Source organism: Pteropus alecto, unplaced genomic scaffold (genome assembly GCF_000325575.1).
Source record: "Pteropus alecto unplaced genomic scaffold, ASM32557v1 scaffold95, whole genome shotgun sequence".
NCBI lineage: Eukaryota > Metazoa > Chordata > Mammalia > Chiroptera > Pteropodidae > Pteropus > Pteropus alecto.
The window spans coordinates 12,426,387-12,448,112 of record NW_006441071.1 but is presented as its reverse complement, the minus strand read 5'-3'; the positions used below and the strand labels follow the sequence as shown (position 1 = coordinate 12,448,112).

At 36.3% G+C, this 21,726-nt stretch overlaps 1 protein-coding gene across 3 annotated transcripts in view; it reads left to right on the top strand.

Moving 5' to 3' along the window:
- The first annotated feature begins 23 nt into the window (after window positions 1–23).
- The window catches only part of JAK2 (Janus kinase 2), a 91,048-nt gene continuing 69,345 nt past the window's right edge, over window positions 24–21,726 (top strand). The window contains exons 1-2 of one of the 3 annotated variants that reach the window (XM_015594501.2): window positions 24–572; window positions 902–984. The gene's annotated coding sequence lies outside the window, so the exon portion shown is untranslated. The remainder of the gene's footprint in view (window positions 573–901; window positions 985–21,726) is intronic. The other 2 variants (XM_006918381.3, XM_015594502.2) reach the window with 2 other exon arrangements.

Here is a 21,726-nt window from a genome sequence, read left to right as displayed (position 1 = left end):
CAGCCCCCAACCCCCGCTCCCGCCCCCACGCGGTTGCTACACCGCCTGCGCTGGGAACAGGCTGCTGGACTGGAGGCCGACCTGGGGGGGCTGAGTCAGAGCGTCGCCTGCGGCACTGCGAAGACGCGGTGGCGACGACGAGTGTGACGGGTTTCTCGGCGGCCCGAAGTAGGAGTGGTGTGGGCTGCAGGAAGTAGAGAGGAAGAGGAGCAGAAGGGGGCAGAGCGGCTGCCGCTAACGGCCTCCCTGGGCGCTGACAGGCTGGGCGGGCGCGGGGCTCGCTCGGGAGTTGGCGCTGCCGTCTCCGCCGCTTGGTGCCTGGGCCCGGATTTGCAGTGCGCGTCGGGGAGAAGAGCTGCTGCCGCGGCGCGGGGAGAGGCCGGGTCCTCGCCTCCGAGGGATGTGAGTGCGAGCCGAATCTTCGCGGGAGGGCCCGGGGTGCCCAGCCTGGCGGAGGCTCGGACCGGTGCCGGCTCCCGGGGCTTCGCAGACCGTGGCCGGCCGGAGGCGCCTGGTAGGAGCAGCCCCTGTGCGCTTGGGGGCGCGTCCTCGGCCCCGGATCCGTGCATCGGGTGGGTGTTGTTTGCTGCCTAGTCTCTGGGTGGGGAGCAACAGTTGTCTCTCCACCTACCTGCCACCGACTGATCCCTGCTTTCCCCCTGCTTGTGGCAATAAACTTCACAGCAAGAGAATTTTCCTCTTTAAGGGGACAGCTACGGCGGAGTGTTTTGCTCTTGATATTTACATGCATGTGTGCCTGATATTCACCCCTCCCCCCTTTACCTAACCCTCTTTAAATTTTTCTAGACATCCAAACAGCCTAGAAAGAAGCATGTATTTGCCCTGGATTTCTGCGGTAGTAACTGCCTTTTTTTTTTTTTCTTTCTTTTTTCTTTTTAAGGGTTTCAGAAACAGGCAAGGGAACAAGATGTGAATTGCATTTCTTCTGCAGAAAAAGAGGTCTTTCCTCCACTTCCCGCAACGGTGGGTATGCGATCCTGGCTGCTGTCCTTTATCGCTGCAGTAAAGATGAGGGTGTCGCTAGCTGTCAGTGCATGCGAAGGAAGGTCGGAAGCCTGTGTAGACAGGCAAGGCTCACGGTTGCCTACCCCTCTGAGAATGGCGGTGCTGAACTTTTAATGTTGGTCTGGGAGGGTATTTTGGGGGTGTTTATTGTTGCTCTTGGATCCTTTAAGAAACATTCATTGTTTCTTTCTCTGCTGATTATACAAATCATATGGCTGAGAAAAACGTCAGTTACCTTTTTCTCTTCAAGTAGCCAGAGATTCTTAATCTTTCGAAGAGGAACAATTTCAAGTACTAAGAGATACCTACTGAGGGAACATGTTAGCCATACATGCTGGGGTTTCTGCTACCACACTGAATGCTTCCTGGATGGTTTTATCTGCCTAAGTTTGTTGTGTCGGTTGAATTTACCCAGTTTGCTTTCCGGTAGTTATTAATCTGTCAGGAGAAACTTTTTTTCTCTGAATGAAAGGACAAAAGTGGCTGAGGTGTGTCATAGAAAAGAGGAGAAATGTGGAGAAGGAAATTAAAAGTGGGAATAAGACAGATGAGGATTGCTTTTGGTTTCATAATAGGTTTATACAAGTAAGTTGTTGGGCTACTGCAGATATTCTGATATAACACTCAGCTGATTTGAAGATGAATAACCAACCTTTGGCCTTCATCTCCCCACCCCCCTTCACCTTTTATGGCTTCAGATGTGAAAATCATTTGCTTACATGTGCACATATCTGTTAGTGTGTAACATATTGGCAAATTAGATGTGTCCAACACTTGCCTGTATACATGTATTTACCTGTATAAGAAAGTTGCTGTATTTGCTGACTAGATAAGCACATAATGCTTGTTTTTGCTCTAATTGAATGACCTATGAATGGAGTTTATATGTTTCAGGGACTAGTTAAAAAATAGTTTGTTTCATATACTGGTTTTTCCTAGTGATTTGAGACAGGTGTCTCAGGTATGGGAAGGGAACTGATATCTTTTCTGTACTTCACCTGGCTGTTACTGAAAAGGTGGACACTTTTTGAGGCAGAATAGAAAGAGCATTGGCTTTGGAGTCAGATATGGGTTTTGAAATCTGGTGTTCCTGCTATGTCATAGTTGTATTATTTACAATCCCTTAGAGCCTCACTTTTCTTATGATTGTTGTGAAGATTGATTAAGGTTATGCATGCAAAGTAGTACATTGCGTGGCTACTATAAAAGTCTTGTCTACTATCATGGCTGGTCAGGCCATTGAGATTCAGAGAAGGGCAGAATGACTGCATAAGGTCATCTGCCAGTGACCAGTGTTTCTTCCTCTTTAGCAAAAGGAGAAAAAACACTGGTTAAGGGGTTGATAGCCTTTTAATGGAAAGGTTCTACTCTTATCTCTCTCCTTGACACCCCCTCCCCCATTGAGCTGCCCCTACCAACTGTCGTGCTGCCCTCTTGTGGTTAATTGTGCTAAGAATTTTCTTTTGTCCTCCCACATTAGATTTTTTTTTTTTTTGGTCTTTTTAGGCCCCCTCCCTTTGCTCCCAGTTTTCCAAATTGTGTGCTGAGGTGCTCCAGAGCACCTGTAAACTCAGGCTTGAACTATTCATTTGAGGTAGTTCACAGTTTCAACATTAAATTGACAGATTCCTTTCTACAATGTCATGTCTTTGCAAAGCTGTATTTTTAGAAGTTGCTCTGATAAAAAGCAAATACTGCATGAAAGTCAATGATACAGAAAATGAGAGTGTGATGCCCAATTTAATTGCAAGGTTTGAGAAGCTGTACAGTGCCCAACAAGCACTAAGATGTAAGGACATTAACACTTAAATGGTTTGAACCTACCTACTTATTTCTTTTGGCCTAGGGGTGCTGGGAAAAAATACTAAGACTGAAGACTCCCTGAATGGAGAAAGTTTGGAAACCCCCGCCTTAGCTTTGGTTGTCTTTTTTGGGTTAAAAAAAAAAAATGGAAAACTTCATTTTTTAGCTGGTCACTAATTGATTCCATCTTCACCAAAATTACTGATATAATTATTGGTACAAAGCTAATACCAGCTGATCGTGGTTTAATGTATTTACTCTCTTATTTAATATTTTTGTAGCTTCTGCCCAGTTCTTTAATTTTAAAACTAATCTCACTGCTTACTTGTCATTCTAGTCACAGTACTGGCCTTCTACTAGCATTTTTGATCATCTCCTTAAACTCAACATGCCTCAAATGAAAATCATTACTTTATACTCCTTCATAATTTCCTCCTTTCCTGGTTATATAGGCTTTAAATTAGGCATGTTCTTTAAACTATCTCTCATTTACCTCTTATATTAACCCATTCAACATGTCCTGTCCATATTTCTTTTGTCCTTCTATCTCTGTTTCCCCCACTTTACCACCTGAATCTCAGGACTAGTTTCCTCAGCCTGGAATATTGAAAGTCATATCAACCTCAGAATCCAGCATCTCTTTCTTCCATTTATCCTTAATAAAAATTTTACTCTAATACTCGTTATCCTGGCATTCTCTTGCTCCCAAATCTTCACTGGCTTCCCACTTTATACCTGTTAACTTTAACTTCCTTTTCCTGGCTTTCAAGATACTCTATCATCAATCTCTGCTTTTTTAATTCACTCTTTTGTCTAAGGACTCTCAATAAGCATTCTCTGCTGTCTTCTTGCAAGTTGCTTTCCACATTTTCTTTTAGTTTTAGAATATTTTCACATAGTTTAGTTATATACCATTCTTTGGTTGTTTGGTAGTTATTTCCCTAGTGGTAGCCATATTTTTTCAATTTGATTGTATATGCTTTATGAACAATACCTAGATTTAAGAAAGCACACACCGATAGAGTGCTGAACACATTGGTAGCATTGAATAAATGCTGTATATGAAAAAGAGACTTTAGTCAGTCACCAGATATTTATTAATACCTTCAAAAGGTCTTTGCTATGTCCAAAAGAAATGTTGAAAAATATAAAATAGGTTCCTTTCACTTAGGACTTCAAGTGTAATTGGAGAGATAAATAATGAAAGTTAATTGGTTTGCTAATACTTTGAAGAAAAAAAAGAAAAAATTAATAGATATTTGAGACTACTTACAGTTGAATTGAGCAGAAAAGGCTCCAGAGAGGAGGTAGAATCAAAACTAGGCAGGATTTGAAGTTGCATAAGAGGAAGAAACTTGTATAGGAGGTAAACAAAGACAAAATGTGCATGACACATTCAGAGAGCAGTACATAAAATAACTTGACTGAAATGAGGGTTTGTGTGGGTGAGTAGTGAGATATCAGGTTGAAAATCTAGATTGGAATTAGATTATGGATGCCTTTAAGTGCTAAGATAAGAAAATACTTTGTAACAGAAGATTTAAAAGTTTTAGATTGAGAAAGAGCTTGCTAAAAGAAATATTTTAGGAAAATCAGAGTGGCACCAATGCTAAGTATAGTATGAACTGGAATGAAAAGTGATAGAAATAGGAAAATAATCTAGGCCTGAAGTAATGAGGATTTGTATTTGGTGGAAATAAGACCAGACAGATGTCACCTAAGACTTCATTATGGATTGGATAAGAAAGGAGGATGTGGGATGTAGAGGAAAGAGGAGTAATCAAAGATGACTGATCATTTTAGTTTAATAAATTCTGGTTTTGAAATTGAAGAGGAAATTGAAAGACATTGGAACTCTAAGACCAGCTGAGAACATCTGGGCCCATCTATACATTTTGTGCATTAGGAATCTGAGACCCAGAGAGATTTAAAAATGTGTCCAAAGTTACTCAGCTAGTTAGTGACAAAGAATGAACTAGAATTTTGTTAATGGCGGTATTGACAGAAATAGGTGTGAAAGTATTAGTAGCTGGTTGAGGAAATATAGACAGCTAGACTTATATTTTGGATATGTGGAGTTTGAGGTGACAGTGGGATAGTCAAATGAAAATGGATAGCCAGGCAGTGGAACATGTGACTAGAACTTGGTAGAGAAATTGAAGGCTGGGATTGTGGTGCTCAGAGTGAAGAGCAGTAGACCTGAGATTGAGCCTTGAGAATTGCCTGTAATTAGAGAGTAGGTGAAAGAAGAATTGACAAAGGAGACACATAAGGAGCAGTCAGTATGAGAATCAAGTGGGCGGGTAGGTTGTGATGGTGAGAATGATTAACATGTTGAACATTGTTGATCACTACCAAGAAATGAGAAGAATCAAAACTGAAAAAAAGGCTTTAAAAGTGTGTAAGTGTTTTACCTAATATGAAATCTAGAAAAGCAGCAGAAGAAAATTGCTTATAGTTTCCCCATGCAGAAATAAATGCTGTTAATGTTCTCTTCTCTCTAGTATAACAGACGACCTTTGGATTTGACACTTGGGTGAGCAGTGGAGACTTCTGTCCAAAGCTCTAATGATAAGAATTTTGGGCATAATAAAGACTGGGAGGCATTTTCAACAGAGTGTTTGTCATTCTTCTGTGTCTTTTCATTTCACACTACATAGGTACTGCTATTCCTTGTGGCTATTAGTCCTGCTTTTGTATTATTTGAATAAGTGGTTAGCATTAGGCATTTGGTGATCCAGTAGGTTAGATAAATGATTTCTGGGTGCTATTTTACTGGCAAAATATGAATAAAATGATAAAGTATGAGTTTCTAAAAGGAAAGAGAAATGTAAGTAACATAAAACTGAAGGTAACTGAAGATAACATGATTTAAGAGTGTTCATGTTAGGAGAATTAAAAAGAGCAAAAGGAAGCATCTGTTTTCGAAGCCTGTATACAGTATAGCTACCAGAGGTGGACTAGGCTGGGATAGTCGATGGGCTATTTGTTTTGCTTGAATGCTTATATCGATTTTCCTAAGGACATCTTTCAGCTTGCATTTTTTGATCTCAGTTGTTGGAAATGGGGTATTCATTGTTGCTTACTAAACAAATTGTTTTAGTTTAATAAATTCTTATGATGAAATATATTGCTACTAGGTAACATTTTTGTGACATGAAAGGTAATGCGATGAGAGGAAATGCACTGTTTTGGAACTCAGTGGATCAAGGACTGACTCTTCTGTCACTGTGTGTGATTTTGAACCAGTCATGTATGTAATCATTGAGCCTTATTTTTTGCTCATTTGGAATATGAGGGAATGGACTAAATCTTTCTTAAAATTTTTGTTTACTTTAAAAGGGTGGAATTACGTGGTAAAATATGTATAAAATTTAAGGAGTAAATGGCTTACCACTATTAATAACAAAAAACCAGCACCCTTTTGCCCCTCCCCCATTCTGACATCTGTCTTACAGGAAACCACTTTCAAATTTCATAACACTGTCTTCTGGTGCTTACCTCTATATTTCTAAATAACAACCTACCATCAATGCATGCCTCACTCCTCCACCCATTCTGTATCTGTATTTATACTCGGCCCTTTTTCCCTTTGCAGTGAATGAACTATTCAGTGTCCCATCTAAGGCTTCTCCATCTAGTGTAGAGAAACCCATCTCCTTTTGCAGTCAAGGACTTTACCATTGTATTTCTCCCTCTTTCTTGTATTTCTCCCTCTATGAGATCATTTCCATTAGTATATATTCTGGTTGTTAATTGCTGTGTGACATAACTACCCCAAAACTTAGTGATGTAAAACAAACACTTTATTAGACTCACAATTATTATGAGTCAATAATTCAGAGAAGGAACACCAATTATGGTTTATTTCTACTCCATAATGTCTAGGACCTCAGTCAGGAAGACTTGCTGGCTGGGGGTAACTTGGAGGTTAGAGACTAGAATCATCTGGAGGTGTCTTCACTCACATGACTGGTAGTTGATGTTGGTTTTGACTGAGATCTCAGCCAGAGTTGTCCACTGGAGCATATACATATAGCCTGGACTTCCTTACAACATGGAAGCCTCAAGGCTTGGCTTTCTTACATGGTGAGTCAGGGTTTAAAAGCGGTGTTTAAGTGTTTAAGGTTGGGTGATAGAGGATTAGACTCCATTTATTAATTGGGGAGTGGCAAAGTCACATTGTGGAAGAAAATGTGTGGGATGGGAGATATTGTTATGGCCATCTGGACAATGCTATTACCTTAGTTTACCCTTTTGTCACACTTCATATCCCTCCCGCATCCAAAATACATGCAAAATACACTAACCCCCTCCTCAGAGACTTCTAATTCACCTCCCATTATGACATCATCTCAAAATCCAGTTTGTCAACATCTAAATCAAGTCCAAATCAGGTTCCTTGGGTATGGTTTCTTGAGAATGATTCCTCTTTAACTGAGGACCTGTGAAGAGACAAGTAGTATGCCCCCATATGATTAATATACAAGATCGGAAAGGCCCTGCAGTAGACATTCTTGTTTAAAAAGAGAGACAAAGGAGGCACACAGCAGTCTAGCAATTCTGAAACTTGGCTGGGTGCATGTTGACAGTTCCTTGATTGGGGCTCAGTCTTACTTTCTAGAAGTTGTTAGTGGGCTGTGGCTGCCTCTTTTGGTCTTTGGTTTCATGTCCTGAATCATTCCTTTTTGCTTCAGAATAATTGATCTGTGTTTGCAGCTGAGTAACTTTCTGAACTTGCTTCCTGCTTATAGTTTGATTTAGAGTCTAAAGGCCTTTTATTTTATATAGTTACTATCCCTTTCATTCTAAGCTAATATAACTCCTTTAAAAACTCTGTAGACTTCTGTGTATTAGTTCATAATCTAGTTTATCAGACAAAAGCTATGCCCACAAGTCTCTGTTGAGAGGAGCTTTTTCCTTAGGCTTTCTGTGAGGCTGCTGTGGAACAACACTCTTAAGATCCTTACATAATCTTTTGTCAAAGGATGTTCGAGGTACTGACTTAGATCTTGCTGAAGTTTTAACACTGGATTTTACAGACCCACTCTAGATTTAATCTTTGCCCTGAAGTTCTTTTATTAAGAACTTTTATTGGCTGAAAAGACTTCTGAGCCCTTTACATTTCCTTGAAATTCCACTCAAAATAGCTCATTCTTTAGTTCATCTCTCTGCTTTCTCAATTATAAAGGCAGCTAGAAGAAGCCAGCTGCTTCTTCAACATTCTACCTAGAATCTCAATTTATTAAGTTGAGTTGAACCTTGAATAACATGGGTTTGAACTGCATGGGTCCACTTATATGTGGATTTTTTTCAGTAAATATATTGGAAAAATTTTTGGAGATTTGCGATAATTTGAAAAACTCACAGACAAACTGTACCTTAAAGATATTTTTAAAAATTAGATATGTCATAAAAGCATAAATGTATGTAGATACTAGTCTACTACCATTTGCTATAATAAAGTATACTCAAATCTATTATAAAAAGTTAAAATTTATCAAAACAACACACAAACACTGCATGGTGTCATTCGCTGTAAAATAAATGTAAAGAAACATAAAGATGCAATATGAAATCATAACTGCATAAAATTAACTATAGTAAATACTGCACTACTATGCTTTTATACCCATGTCTTGTTGGTATTGCCGTGAGCTCAGGTTGAGAGTATCTACTGAAAACACCATGTGATACTAATCATCACAGACGAACTGTGAGCAGTTCATTTCCCCAGTAAATGACTTGCACATCACAGTCAAAAGTAATCTCTTGTGGTCCTTGTGTGTTTTTCATTGTGTTTAGTGTAATACATAAACCTTGAATAACACCATGGGAGCCATGGGGAGTGCCACTAATGATGTTGGAAGGGCTCCCAAGAAGCAGAGAAAAGTCCTGACATCACAAGAAGTTGAATTGCTTGATATATACCACAGCTGTGGTTGCCCACCATTTCAAGATAAATTCAGCATAGGACCACTGTAAAAAAAAAAAAAAAAAAGTTGTGAAACTGTTGGCACAGCTATGCCAGTAGGTGCGAAAACCTTGCACTTTTTGGGAAATACCTTTTTATCTCGTATTGCAAATGCAGATTTTATGTGGGTGCAGGATTACTATAAGGGAGGAATAACTAGGCTGTAGTATGATTTTAAAAAGCGAAGTCATTACATGACAACTTAAAGCAAAAGAAAAGTGAAGGATCTAAAGCTGGAGGATTTAATGCCAGCAAAAGACGATTTGATAATTTTAGGAAGAGATTTGGCTTGAAAAATGTCAAGGTAACAGGAGAAACAGCTTCTGACAACCAAGAAGCAGTAGACAGGCTCCCAGATGTCATTAAGAAAATCATTGCAGGGAAAGGATATTTGCCTGAACAGGTTTTTTAATGCAGACAAAAGTGCCCTGTTCTAGAAAATGCCATGAATGATATTTTTTAGTAAGGACGAGAAGCAAGAGCACCAGGATTTAAGGCAGGAGGGAATAGGCTAACTCTGCTGTTTTGTGCAAATGCAGTCAGCTTTATCATCAGGACGGACCTTATCTGTAAAGCTGCTATTTTTCAAACCTTGAAGAGAAAAGATAATGACAAGCTGCCAGTCTTTTGGTTGTACAAGAAAGCCTGGACAACGAGAACCCTTTTTCTGGATTGGTTTTACTGATGCTTTCTCCCTAAAGTCAGGAAATACCTTGGCACTGCCCTTGGCCACTTAGAACCCATGAATTCAACACTGAAGGCATCAAAGTGATGTACTTGCCCCCAAACACAAGTTTTTGGGGAGTCAGTACTTATGTAGATTATTTCAGAGGAATGTCTGCAATAGTGTTCTGGCATGGTAGTATTTTAAAAATCATTAACATAAATTCATACTGATTTAAATAACAGATTTTTTTTCGAATGTCAGTGGCAAAAGTAGTGTTAAATACTTCAACAGTGGAATTAAATTTCCTGCATAATTTTATTTTCTGTAGGCAAACTCATCACTTTTTAAATTAAAAAATCTTTATTTTTTTGGGTAGTGACATAGGCTTGGAATATGATGGTTTTGAATTGATATCTTAAAGGGAGGAAAAACCCAGTTTTCAAAGATCTATTTCAAGTGCTTTTCCACATCTTCACACGTTTTTCCTGTGTGTATTATAAATTTTAAATCTACCCTTTCGTATGTAGTCATCATTAAGCATGATTCTAAGGAGTAGCTCAAAATCTAAGATAAAATACGGGAAAGGAATAAATTTGCAGAATAATTTTCATTTTCTCTCCTTTCTGTTTATATGTAAACTATGGTGTCAGGTTTCTCAGGAGGTTTTTAAAATTGTTGCCAGTCATGTATGTACTTTTGTGAGAGCCCAAGGTGAAAGGATGGTTTGACTTCAGTATCACTTACACACGTAAGTGTTCTCATCCTCTTTCCAAAGCCTCACAATTGACAAGTATTTATCTTAGGTCCCTTGCTTTTTATGTGAATCATGACGTTGTTTTAAACATACATGTTTGCATATATTTTATACAGTGTTTTAAGAGGCAGTAGTAGTATACAAACTTTAAACAATATCTCTCCAAGTAGAAAAATCCAAGTGCATAAAAATGGTCCTTTAAAAATTACACTCATCAATATAAGGGGCAAAAAGAATTGCAAGGGTTTGATGAAACTTGTGATTGATGGAACTTGCTTAACAAATTTTAATACCTTTCTAAATGTTTCTGCATAGTGAAAAATTCAAATACAGTTTTAAATGAATAGGGTCATTTGTAGTGTTGTCACTCACTCCCTCATTCAGTCACTCAGCTCAGTTACTCAATGGTCAGTTGGTTACTCAGTAAAATCCCTCACTTGGTTGATCCACCGACACACTCAAGCTATCAATCAGTATGGAGTCAATCATTCATTAAATAAATCATTAGCGTAATCAGTCATCTAATAAATACTTATTGGGTGTCCATTTTGTGTTATGCACAGGACATAATGCTAAGATTATAATGTAAGCCATGGATATTGTGTTCAGTGTCTTCATACTATATCCTGTTGGCTAAGTATACATAGTTTATCAGATCTCTTTAATGTTATTAAAATTTTTTTCCATTATTATAAAGTGTTTCATAAAATTCTTAGATATGTATCCCCCCCTACTGTATTCTTTTCTTTTTTAAAAGGACAAATTCTTAGATATCGTTTTTTTCATATCCTTGCCAACATCAGTTATTGACAATCTTCTTAATCGTTGTCAGTCTAATAGGGAAGAAACAATATTTCATTTTTATTTTTATTTACTTTCTCTATTAATGATGTTGATCATGTTTTTAGGGAATTTTGCATTTCTTTTGTGAAATGCCTATTTATGTTTTTTGTCTATTTTCTCATTGCCTTGTAAGGATTACTTGTATAAATATATTAAACCTTTGTAGCTTATGTTTTTTCCTCAGTTTTAAAAGCACTTGATTATTATGTTTATAATTTTATGTAGTCAAGTTATTGGTCTTTGTTTCTTTTATTGCTTTTTTTCTTAGATGTTAAGTGTGGAAAGGATGTACATATGTGAAAGAATTTTTTGGCATAGAAATAATTGAAGCGAATGGATTTAAAGCACACCAAAGAAATTACCGGAAATGTCCAACTTCAAATGTGTGAGGGGACTAGTGAAGAAGAGCAGCTAACAGCAATGGTTTTTAAAAGAGTATTTACAAATACTTGAAAAAGTTTTAAGTCATTTTGAAGGAATAGAATGCAAATATAAAGAGAACTATAATGTAAAATTGAAATAAAGACATATATACTCATTGTTGAGACTGTTTCCTAGTAACAGTTTCTCCAACTTTGAAGTAATTTTTAGATTTTGTTATGCTTGCTTTTAGGAGTTTTAATTTTTGACCATATGTTTCCTTATGGTTAATTTTTGTAAATATTTCATATGTGCTTAAAAATATTTTTTTTGTAATATATTTGTCATTTTTCTAGTGGAGTGTCTTTTATCAGTTTGTGGAGCTCTTTGTATATTGGAGCTACTTAACTCCTTGACAAATGAATTGCAAAGATTTTCTCTCAGTCTGTCTTTTGGTTTTATGATTCCTTTTCTCCAGAGAAATTGAAAATGTAATAGATCTTTTTCTTTATTGTACAGGTAAAAAACTCAAATGACTTCAGTGTCATTAATGTGTATAAAGAGGCTAGTTATGTAAGATAGTAGGGAGAAGGGCAGACCATGAGGAACTGCACAGTGTATGTACTGCCTAAGGCACTGAAATTCAGGTGGGAATCAAAAACACTTTAGTAGCCAAAGAAAATATGGACTCAGGCAGCCAATTTGTGTGACTTTTGTTATAGGGATTTTAGGTTTCTCATTTTGCATAAGAAAGTTTTTCCATTCCAGGTAAAAGTCATCTCAAAACTTCTTTAAGTATTTTCATTCTTTTATATTTTACAGTAAGCATTCATATGTAATTTATTTTTTACATAAAGTGTAGGTTTAGCATGTTTTCTAAAGTTGTACTGTCAGTTATGCCAGTGCCTTTTGTAAACAAATATCCTTTTGCTACTATATTGAAATATCATTATTCTATTAATTTCACATATATACTTGGATTTATTTCTGAATCTGTTTTAGTCCACTGATCTGTCTATGTATATACTAATATTATTTTGGCTTTAAATGCCTCTCAAATACATTCAAACAGAATTTAAAGGATCTATATTTGTCATTTGCATTTAATTTTGTTTATAGGAGATAAACGTGTCTTTATGTAATAGATGAGATTCTTGTGTTATCCCAGACACTATTCCTTTTTATCAATCCAAAGAAGGGGTTCTTTTTGTACTATTATAGCTTTTGTAAGTGTATTTTAGATGAAGAAAGAGTCTGTGTATGCAGAAGTAAAGAAAGATTAGCAAATAATCAACTGCTTTTTGTGTACCATCTTTTGGTTTAATGTATCAAATTCACAAGGGTTCTTTTACTTTAGCAAACACTAAGTTTTGGATAATGAAAATACATAACACCTCCCCTCCTTCAACCAAATTTCTTTGGTGTTAAAACATTCAAAACCCCATCTTTACAAAATTTAGCCAATGGCATTATACTAAATGTGCTTAATGTACCATTTCTGACTTTATAAAATTTTAAATCTAATATTTATAGTCAATTGAAATGTGCAGTATAATGGATTAGATGGTGTGAATATAAAGTAAAAACATTTAAAAAGTTATCTCTTTTTAAAGCTTTTTCCCCCCAAATTAATTTTCCTGTTATATCTAGAATCCATTTTTTTTTTAATGCCATGTGAGGAGGACATTCCATTTTTGACAAAAGAAGAATGCTTACTCTCCCTTTATAGACCATCAAAATACATATGAGAAAAACAAAGGAAAATTTATATGTTCATTCAATTTACTGTAATTAAGATTAATGTATCTTAGTTTTCAAGCAGAAATGGAGTTAGAACAAGTTCTGGACTAATTAGATGGTAGAACTGAGACCATATCACCTCCTTTTCTCCTTTTTCTCTCTTTAAATAATAGCATAATTGGGTAGCATGGCAGCTGTAGCTGGTATTGTCAGTGTTCCCCACTCTTATTCCCTGGCCTTCTGTGTGCTTTAGCAAACTTCTGTTAGTTTTTGCATCTCTACCTGCTCTTTTCTTGGAACCGCAGAAAGCCATGCTTCTTCCAGTGCTTGTGGCAGGCCAGAAGTTCTGTGGAATAAAGACTCCTGGGAGTAGCCCTTAATTTACCAGTGACCCTCAGGGATTGGCATTACATAAATACTACAGCTGATCCCTTGGGTGGGATAATTCTGAGACATTATGTTTTATACTGTTTCCTAGGCTTTTCTGAGGGATGAAGCTCACTGTGGTAGCTGATTTAAGAATGCAGTTTTATTGGCCACCTTCCCTTCTCTATTTCCCTGCCAGTGTTACCTAAACTTTAAAACTAATCTTTCCTTTGAATCTTGCATCAGGTTTGCGTCTAGGAATATTTAAACTATGATAACATGTCTTTGGTGATAGTGTCACCAAACTTCAGTGAGAAGTTTCATTTTTCAGCAGTTTCATTTTTCAACATATGTGAATTGCCATACTTTTTTAACCCTCACTGTCTATATGTTTGGAAAAAGATAGGAAAAGGGGTTAAAAAAACAAAAACAAAAACAGGGAAAAAAAAGCCCTAGCATTGTCTTATAAAGTGTGAAGAGATAGAGGGAAAGTGCTAGTCTTTGAGTGAGATTATTTCAGGTAGATTGTTGAATTTAATCCTATGAAACAATGGCTGTTATTTTTATTTTTTTGAAGAGATGAGGAAACAGGCTCAGAAAGATCAAATAACTTCTTCAGAGTAAAAGCACAGGGGACAGCTTTTAAACCTAGTTCTATTTCAAACTTGCATCCTAAATCAAAAGCTAACATTCTTCCTTTTTTCCACCCCTTTCATTTTAATATTTAAATTTTTTTGAAATATTCTTAACATATAGGAAATCAGGAAAAATAATTCATTTACCTGTATTCACTATCCAGTTTTTACAACTTTTTGGCTACTTTTTTGCTTTAGATCTTACTTTTGAGAATTAAACATAGATTCATTTGAAGCTCATCTACATATTCCTGCTCCAGTATCTCTCCCATTTACCCCACAAGAGGTAACCACTAGCCTGAAGCTGGTATCATTTTTACGCATATTTTAAACTTTTATTACATACATGTATTAATAAATAATGTTACTATGAATTGTGAGTTTAAACCTTAAATAAATGGTATCATGCATAAATATCAATCCACAACTTGCTTTTTAATCCCCACTTATCTTAATGACATTCATTTATCCATGTTTTGATACATATAGCTTTAGTTCATTTGAATTGATGTACAGTGTAGCATTCCTATTGTATGAAGATTCCACAATGTATAATTTTTTGTTTTTACAATTAACATTGAGGTTTCTGGTTATTATTACAAATAATGCTACTCTGAAAATTTTGCACTAGTATTTTTCTCTAGAGTTATTCCTAGAAATGGAATTTCTGGGTTGTAAAATAGGTGTATCTTTAATTAATGTAGCCTAATTGCTCTCCAAAAACAGTCATTGGAAGGATTCTTCTGCTTTGCATCCTTTCTCCATAAGTGTTTTTCAAACTTCTTAATTTTGCCAGCCTGATGGGTATGATTTAGTATCTTATTCTAGTTTGTATTTTCTTGATTACAGCTGAGATTTACCATCTTTTATGTTTATCCATATCTTCGCTCCTTTTTTTCATCGGGGTTTCTGTTGTTACTTGGTTTATATTTGCAGTTACCTTCTTTCACTTTGGAGCTTGGCTTCTAATCAACAAGGATTAGTATCATATCTGAAAATGCCTCCCCCTCTTAAAAAATAGTTTCCTGGATTATTTTCTATCATCAATTTGAGGATATTACTGCATTGTCATCTATTATCTTTTATACTTTCTTGTTCTTTTCTTGAATGTTAATCTTTCCCTTGTATCTTTGGTCATCAATAACATATTTATTTGGAAGTTTTTATCAGACCATATTATTTCTTTGATCTTGAGTAGGTTTAGGCATTGGTATTTATAAAAAATCCCCTGTGTTGTTCTAACTTGTAGCCAGGGGTGAGAACCATTGCCTTAAATTATTTCACATTATTGTCACATTATTTTAAAGATAAAGGAAGTCAAAGAAGAAATGTGAACATTAAGGATTCATAGTGTGTTAAGATTAGACAGGACAAGAATAGGGACTAGTGATTCTTAAACTGAATTCTAAATTAAGTATTTAAAAATCTATATTAAATGAAAAGTAAAAAAGGTATATTTAATAAGTTCTCGAATATATTTTTCTGCAGATTATTCAATTGTTCAAATTGGTTTTGTAACAGAATTTTTAGTTTGATTAGATATTTTAGATATAATATGGTACTGGACATGGTAAAAATATAATTCTGTTTGGGATTTTTCTTTTTAAAATTTTATTATTATTTTTTATTATGGTGACATTGGTTAATGAAATCCTGTAGGTTTCAGGTGTACAATTCAACAGTAAGGCATATATATTGCATTATGTGTTCCCCACCCATAGTTAGATTTTTTTCTGTCACCGTATTTGACCCCCCTTTTACCCTATCTACCTTTCCTCTCCCCTCTGGTAACCACTAGTCTGTTGTTCATGTCCATAATTCTGTTTGTTTGTCCTGTTCATTTGTTGCTTTTAGGTTTATATCCCACATGTAAGTGATAAGTGATTTTCACCTTTCTCTGTCTGGCTTATTTCACTTGTGGTCCATCCATGTCGTCTCAATAGGCAGTATTTCATCTCTTCTTATGGGTGAGTAATATTCCATTGTATCTCTGTTCCATGTCCTGGCCACTGTGAATAGTGCTGCTATGAACATTGATGTGCAAATATCTTTTTGAATATATATTTTCAAGTCTTTGGGGTAAATACCCAGTAGAGGGATTGCTGGATCACATGGTAGATTAATTCTTAGTTTTTTGAAGAACTACCATACTGTTTTCCATGGTGGCTGTACCAATTTGCAATCGCACCAGCAGTGTATGAGGGTTCCTTTTCCTCCACATCCTCTCCAACATTTGTTATTACTTGTCCTATTATTCTAACAGCTATTCTAACATGTGTGAGATGGTATCTCATTGTGGTTTTGATTTGCATTTCCCTAATAGCTAGCGATGTTGAACATCTTTTCATGTTTGTTGGCCATTTGTGTGTCTTCTTGAGTGAGGTGTCTGTTCAGGTCCTCTGCCCATTTTTTGATTGGATCGTTTTTTTTTGTTGTTGTTGTTGTTATTGAGTGGTATGAATTCTTTGTGTATTTTGGATATTAGGCCCTTATAGGAGGCGTTGCTTGCAAATAACTTTTCCCGTTTAGATGGTTGTCTCTTTACCTTGTTGATGGTTTCTTTTGCTGTGCAGAAGCTTTTTAGTTTGATATAGTCCCATTCATTTATTTTTGCTTTTACTTCCCTTGTGTTTGGGATATTTTTAAGGAAAATTAGTGATATTTTGTTTTTTGTCTGAATAGAAATAAATTTTTGAATCATTTTCTGTTACTGATTTTTAGTCTAATCCCAGTGTGATCAGAGTTTTGATATTCTTATCAGTGGTCATATTTTTCATTTGAGATTTTTAAATTTGAAGGCCATCAGTAAGTTTACATCAGTTCAAATGCAGAACTTTGTACTTTTCAATTTTTTTCTTTTTGGTTTAAGATCCATTCATGGTGTTGCAAATGACAATATTTTATCTTTTTTTATGGTTGAATAGTATTCCATTGTGTGTGTGTATCACATCTTTATCCATTCACCCACTGGTGGTCACTTAGGTTGTTTCTATATTTGGGCTATTGTAAATAATGCTGCAGTAAACACAGAGATACATGTATCTTTCTGAATTATTGTTTTCATACTCTTCAGATAAATGCTCAGAAGGATTGCTGGATCTTGTGGTAGTTCTAGTCTTAACTTTTTGAGGAACCCCCATACTGTTTTCTCTAATGGCTATACCAAATTATAATCCTACCAGCAGTGTACCAGGTTCCCTTTTTTTCCTACATCCTCTCCAATACTTATTTTTCTTGTGTTTTTGATAATAGCCGTTATAACAGGTATGAGGTGATATCATATTGTGCTTTTTGATTTACGTTTCTCTAATTATTAGCGACGTTGCACATCTTTTCATATGCCTTTTGGCCATCTGTATATCTTCCTTGGAAAAATGTCTATTCAGATACCCTACTTATTTTTTAATTTGTTTTTTTTTGTTGTTGAGTTGTATGAGTTCTATATTTTGGATATTAATCCCTTTTTGGAAATATCATTTGCAAATATCTTTTCCCATTCAGTTGGTTGCCTTTTTGCTTTGTTGATGGTTTCTGTTGCTGTGCAGTTGTTTTTAGTTTGATGCAGTGGAATTTGTTTATTTTTGTTTTTGTTTCTTTTGTCTTTTGATTTTAATTCACAAAAACACTGCTGAGACAGATGTCCAGGAGCCCAATGCTTGTTTTCTTCTATGTATTTTAGTGTTTCAGGTCTTACATTCAATTCTTTAATCCATTTTGAGTTAATTTTTATGTATGGTTTAAGATAGTGGTTTAGTTTCATTTCACTCTTTTGTGTATGACTGACTGTCCATTTTCTCACACCATTTATTGAAGAGACTTTCTTCATTGTATTTGCTTGGCTCCTTTGTTGTAACTTAGTTTCACATATATATATGAGTTTATTTCTGGCTCTCAATTCTGTTGCATGGGGTGGGGGTGAAGGAAGAAGGCAAAAAAGAAGAGGACGGAATTAACAGCAAAACAACTGACCCTAGAAAAAACAGAGATAATAGAAGGAAGAGAATATCTTTTAAAATTCTACTTTGCATCCTCAGAGAGATTTAAGACTATTTTGAAAACATAAAGCATCATCAAATGATCATTAGAAAGGAGCAGAGAATGAAAATAGTTAATGAAAATAAATGACAATTGAATGAAAGTGTTGAATAATACAATGAAGAGACCAAATAATTTGGAAGACAAATTCAAGACAAACTCAGTTTCCTAAAATCGAGAGAAAGAGAGAGGGGAAGGCAGATAAATATTAACAGAGATTGAAAGAAATATGAGCAAAAAACTAAGAAATATGAAGGATCATTCCAGAAAGTATAATGGAGAAAGAGAACAGAAGAAAAAAGAAACATTTAAAAAATGAAAGTAGAAATTTATTGGTGTTAAAGGTGCCTGGGTTCATATTAAAAGGAAATTCTAAGAGGATTTTCTGAAAGGAAGTTCTAAGAGGATTTTCTGAAGTTCTAAGAGGATTTTTTTTAATTCAGCAAACATTTATTGAGTGACTATTGAGTTCCAGAGTGGGTAAGTTTAAGGTGGTGCAATCATCACTTAACATTTTTTTCTGTTCTAAACACATAATTGTATTACATAAAAATATAAAAAAGGAAAACAAAACATTATATCCTGGATAAAAATAAAACGAGCTATACATATCTATGGATTATAAATGCAAAGTAGTGAGTGGGTTAAAGTCTTTGCCTTACTGAGTCCCTATGTAGAAGTAGACATTTGTGGTATAACATATAGACTAGAGCCAGGTTCTGGGTGTTACTTCTACTGCTAGCCATCACTTCTCTCTCAGTAGGCTATTGGTAGGAGAATCTCCTGCCAAATATTGCCTGGTGCCACAACTTTGGATAAGCTGCAAATTTAGGAAGATGTGACAAAGATTTTTAAATACCAAGATGGAGCCAAGCATCTTCTGCATTATTGCTGTTTGTGTAACATATCTGATAACCTCCCCAGGACAGAAAGTTTAATCTGCTTTTGTGAGACTTGGTTCTATGTATGGATAGCCAGATAGGCTAGGTAGAGACAACCACAAATTGTTAGAAAAGAAAGGGTGCCCACAGAGTGTATTTTTTTCCCTATCTGTCTACTTACCCACCTACCTACTTACCTACCTATCCATCTTGGGAGTGATAGGAGGTGGGGAATGGTGAAATGAACATATAAACCAAATCCAAAATGCATGCAGAAATATAGTCAACAAGATAAAAACTTAAATATGAATTCCACATAAAATTCAAAAAAATTATTTAATTAAACCATTAATTGAAGTGTGTAACGTACATAGAGAAAAGTATGCTAACCATAAGTGTACAGCTTGACAAATTATCCCAAGGTCAACACACCTGTATAACCACTACTCAGATCGAGAAATAGCATATTACCAGTACCCCAAAGGCCTCCCTTTTACCTTCTGCCAGTCATTCTCCATGGCACCCACTGTACTGGCCTTGGCAGTCTAATTGTTATACTAAATTTTGTCATCGAGAAAGAGGAGGTAAGAGATATGGAAGTGAACTTGAGAGGCTCCTATGGTCAGTAGTAATTCTGCTAAAAGAACTAGAGGGAATTCCCTCTAATTTTTTTCTTTAAAAGAAATTAGAGGGAATGACAGAGAGACAAACTTGAATGCATTGTATTTGGGAATTTCCTAGAACAGATAAAAAGATATGAATGTTCAGATTAAAAGTGTATAGTGAATTTTGATAAAGATAAATAAATCTTTACCAAGACCATTGCAATGAAACTGTAGAATATTGTCGATAAAGAGAAAAATCTTAAACGACTAAAGGGAAAAACATGACACCTGAGACCAACAATAGATTTTATATTTATATCAATAAGTACCAGAAAATAGTGCAGTAATATATTCAAAGTGCTGGGAGGAAAAAACTGCAAAAAGAATTTTGAGAATGAGAGCAAAATATTTTTTTCAAGGGCTCAACCAAAATGGCCTTAATAGGAGGTTCCTGAGTTACACTCCTCCATGGACACACTGAATGTACAGTTACATATAGAGCAGTTATCTCTGAATGAAATCTAGAAATTAGCTGAGTGACCCCATGTTAGATAAATGAGAGAATGCCCACATTGAAACTGATAGAAAAGGCTGAGACACACTCTTGTCATAAAATCTCGTCTCTGGCATAACGCCATACAATCAGGAGGGAACTTCCAACTTCCAACTTCTCCTTGATGAACAAAGGGTTTGGACTCCACATTTAGTACCCCAACTTTAAGACTCCCACTTGAGATATGGACATCCAAAATACATAGCTCTGAAAGCCAGCAGGACTTATGTTCATGAGTGCCACAGGACTATCACAAAGAAGCAGTTGTTAACAGGTGTGCAAGCACTCAAAGCAACTATCTCCCTCAGCACAGAGGGAGCAGACAAAAATGCCCATCTCCATCTTGTCCTGAGAAGTGTCCATATGCATGCTTTAAAAGCTGCATCCTGATGGTAGGCTTTAATTTATCAGGCATCTAGGGCCTGGCTTTGATCCTTCCTGGAGATAGGGGAAGCTGGCAGTCACCTTCCCTGCCTTCTCCTTCTAGCCTGCTGTAGGTCACTAGTATCTGCCTAGAAAGAGCTTATATGCATATCTGGTGCCCTACCTTTTGCAACTGCTTCCTAAAAGATGGGCTTTTGGATCACCTGGCTCAGATAGCCAATAGGGCTTGCATTCGCAAGTCCCACAGGGCTGTAGCAGACAAAGACGTGCTTAACAGGCATAAGAGCACCCCTCCCGCCCTGAAGCTTTAGACCTGGGCCCAGCACAGAGGGAAACAGACAAAAATGTCTGTCTTCCTTTTTCCCTGGAAGGGGCCAGTCTACATATTTTCCCTGCTGCTGCCTGAGGGTCTGGCTTCCAGTCAGCTTGTATCTAGGTTCTGAATGCGATCTTTCTCTTTGGGACACTAATGGTTCTTGGCACACCCTCAAATACTGGGAAATACTAAGATCAAAGACAATCAAAAAGGTTTGAGAGACAATTAGGAGCTTGGGCTGGGCTGACTGACAAGGTTCAAACCTTACATAAGACCAATCTGTCAAGAGAGGGAGAGGTGGCTGCTTTATCTAATGTTCAGAAACCAACACAAAGAAAATCTAGAAACAAAGGAATATGTTTCAAACAAAAGAACAAAAATAAGTCTCCAGAAGTAGATCTTAATGAAATGGAGATAAGCGATTTACCTGATAGAGTTCAACATGAGTCATAAAGATGTTCACTGAGATCAGGAGAGCAATGCATAAATAAAATGAGAATTTCAACAAAGAGAAAACATTAAAAAGTACTCTAACAGAAATCATAGAGCTAAAGAATGTATTAACTGAATTGGGAAATTCAGTTAAGAGATTCAACATCAGACTATATAAAGCAGAAGAAAGGATCAGTGAACTAGAAGACAGGGCTGTGGAATTCATCCAACTAGAGGAGCAAAAGAAAAAAGAATGAAAAAGAATGAAGCTTGCTTAAGGGACTTACGAGAAACCATCAAGCTGACCAATATATGCATTGTAGGGGTCCCAGAGGAGAAGAAAGAGAAAGGG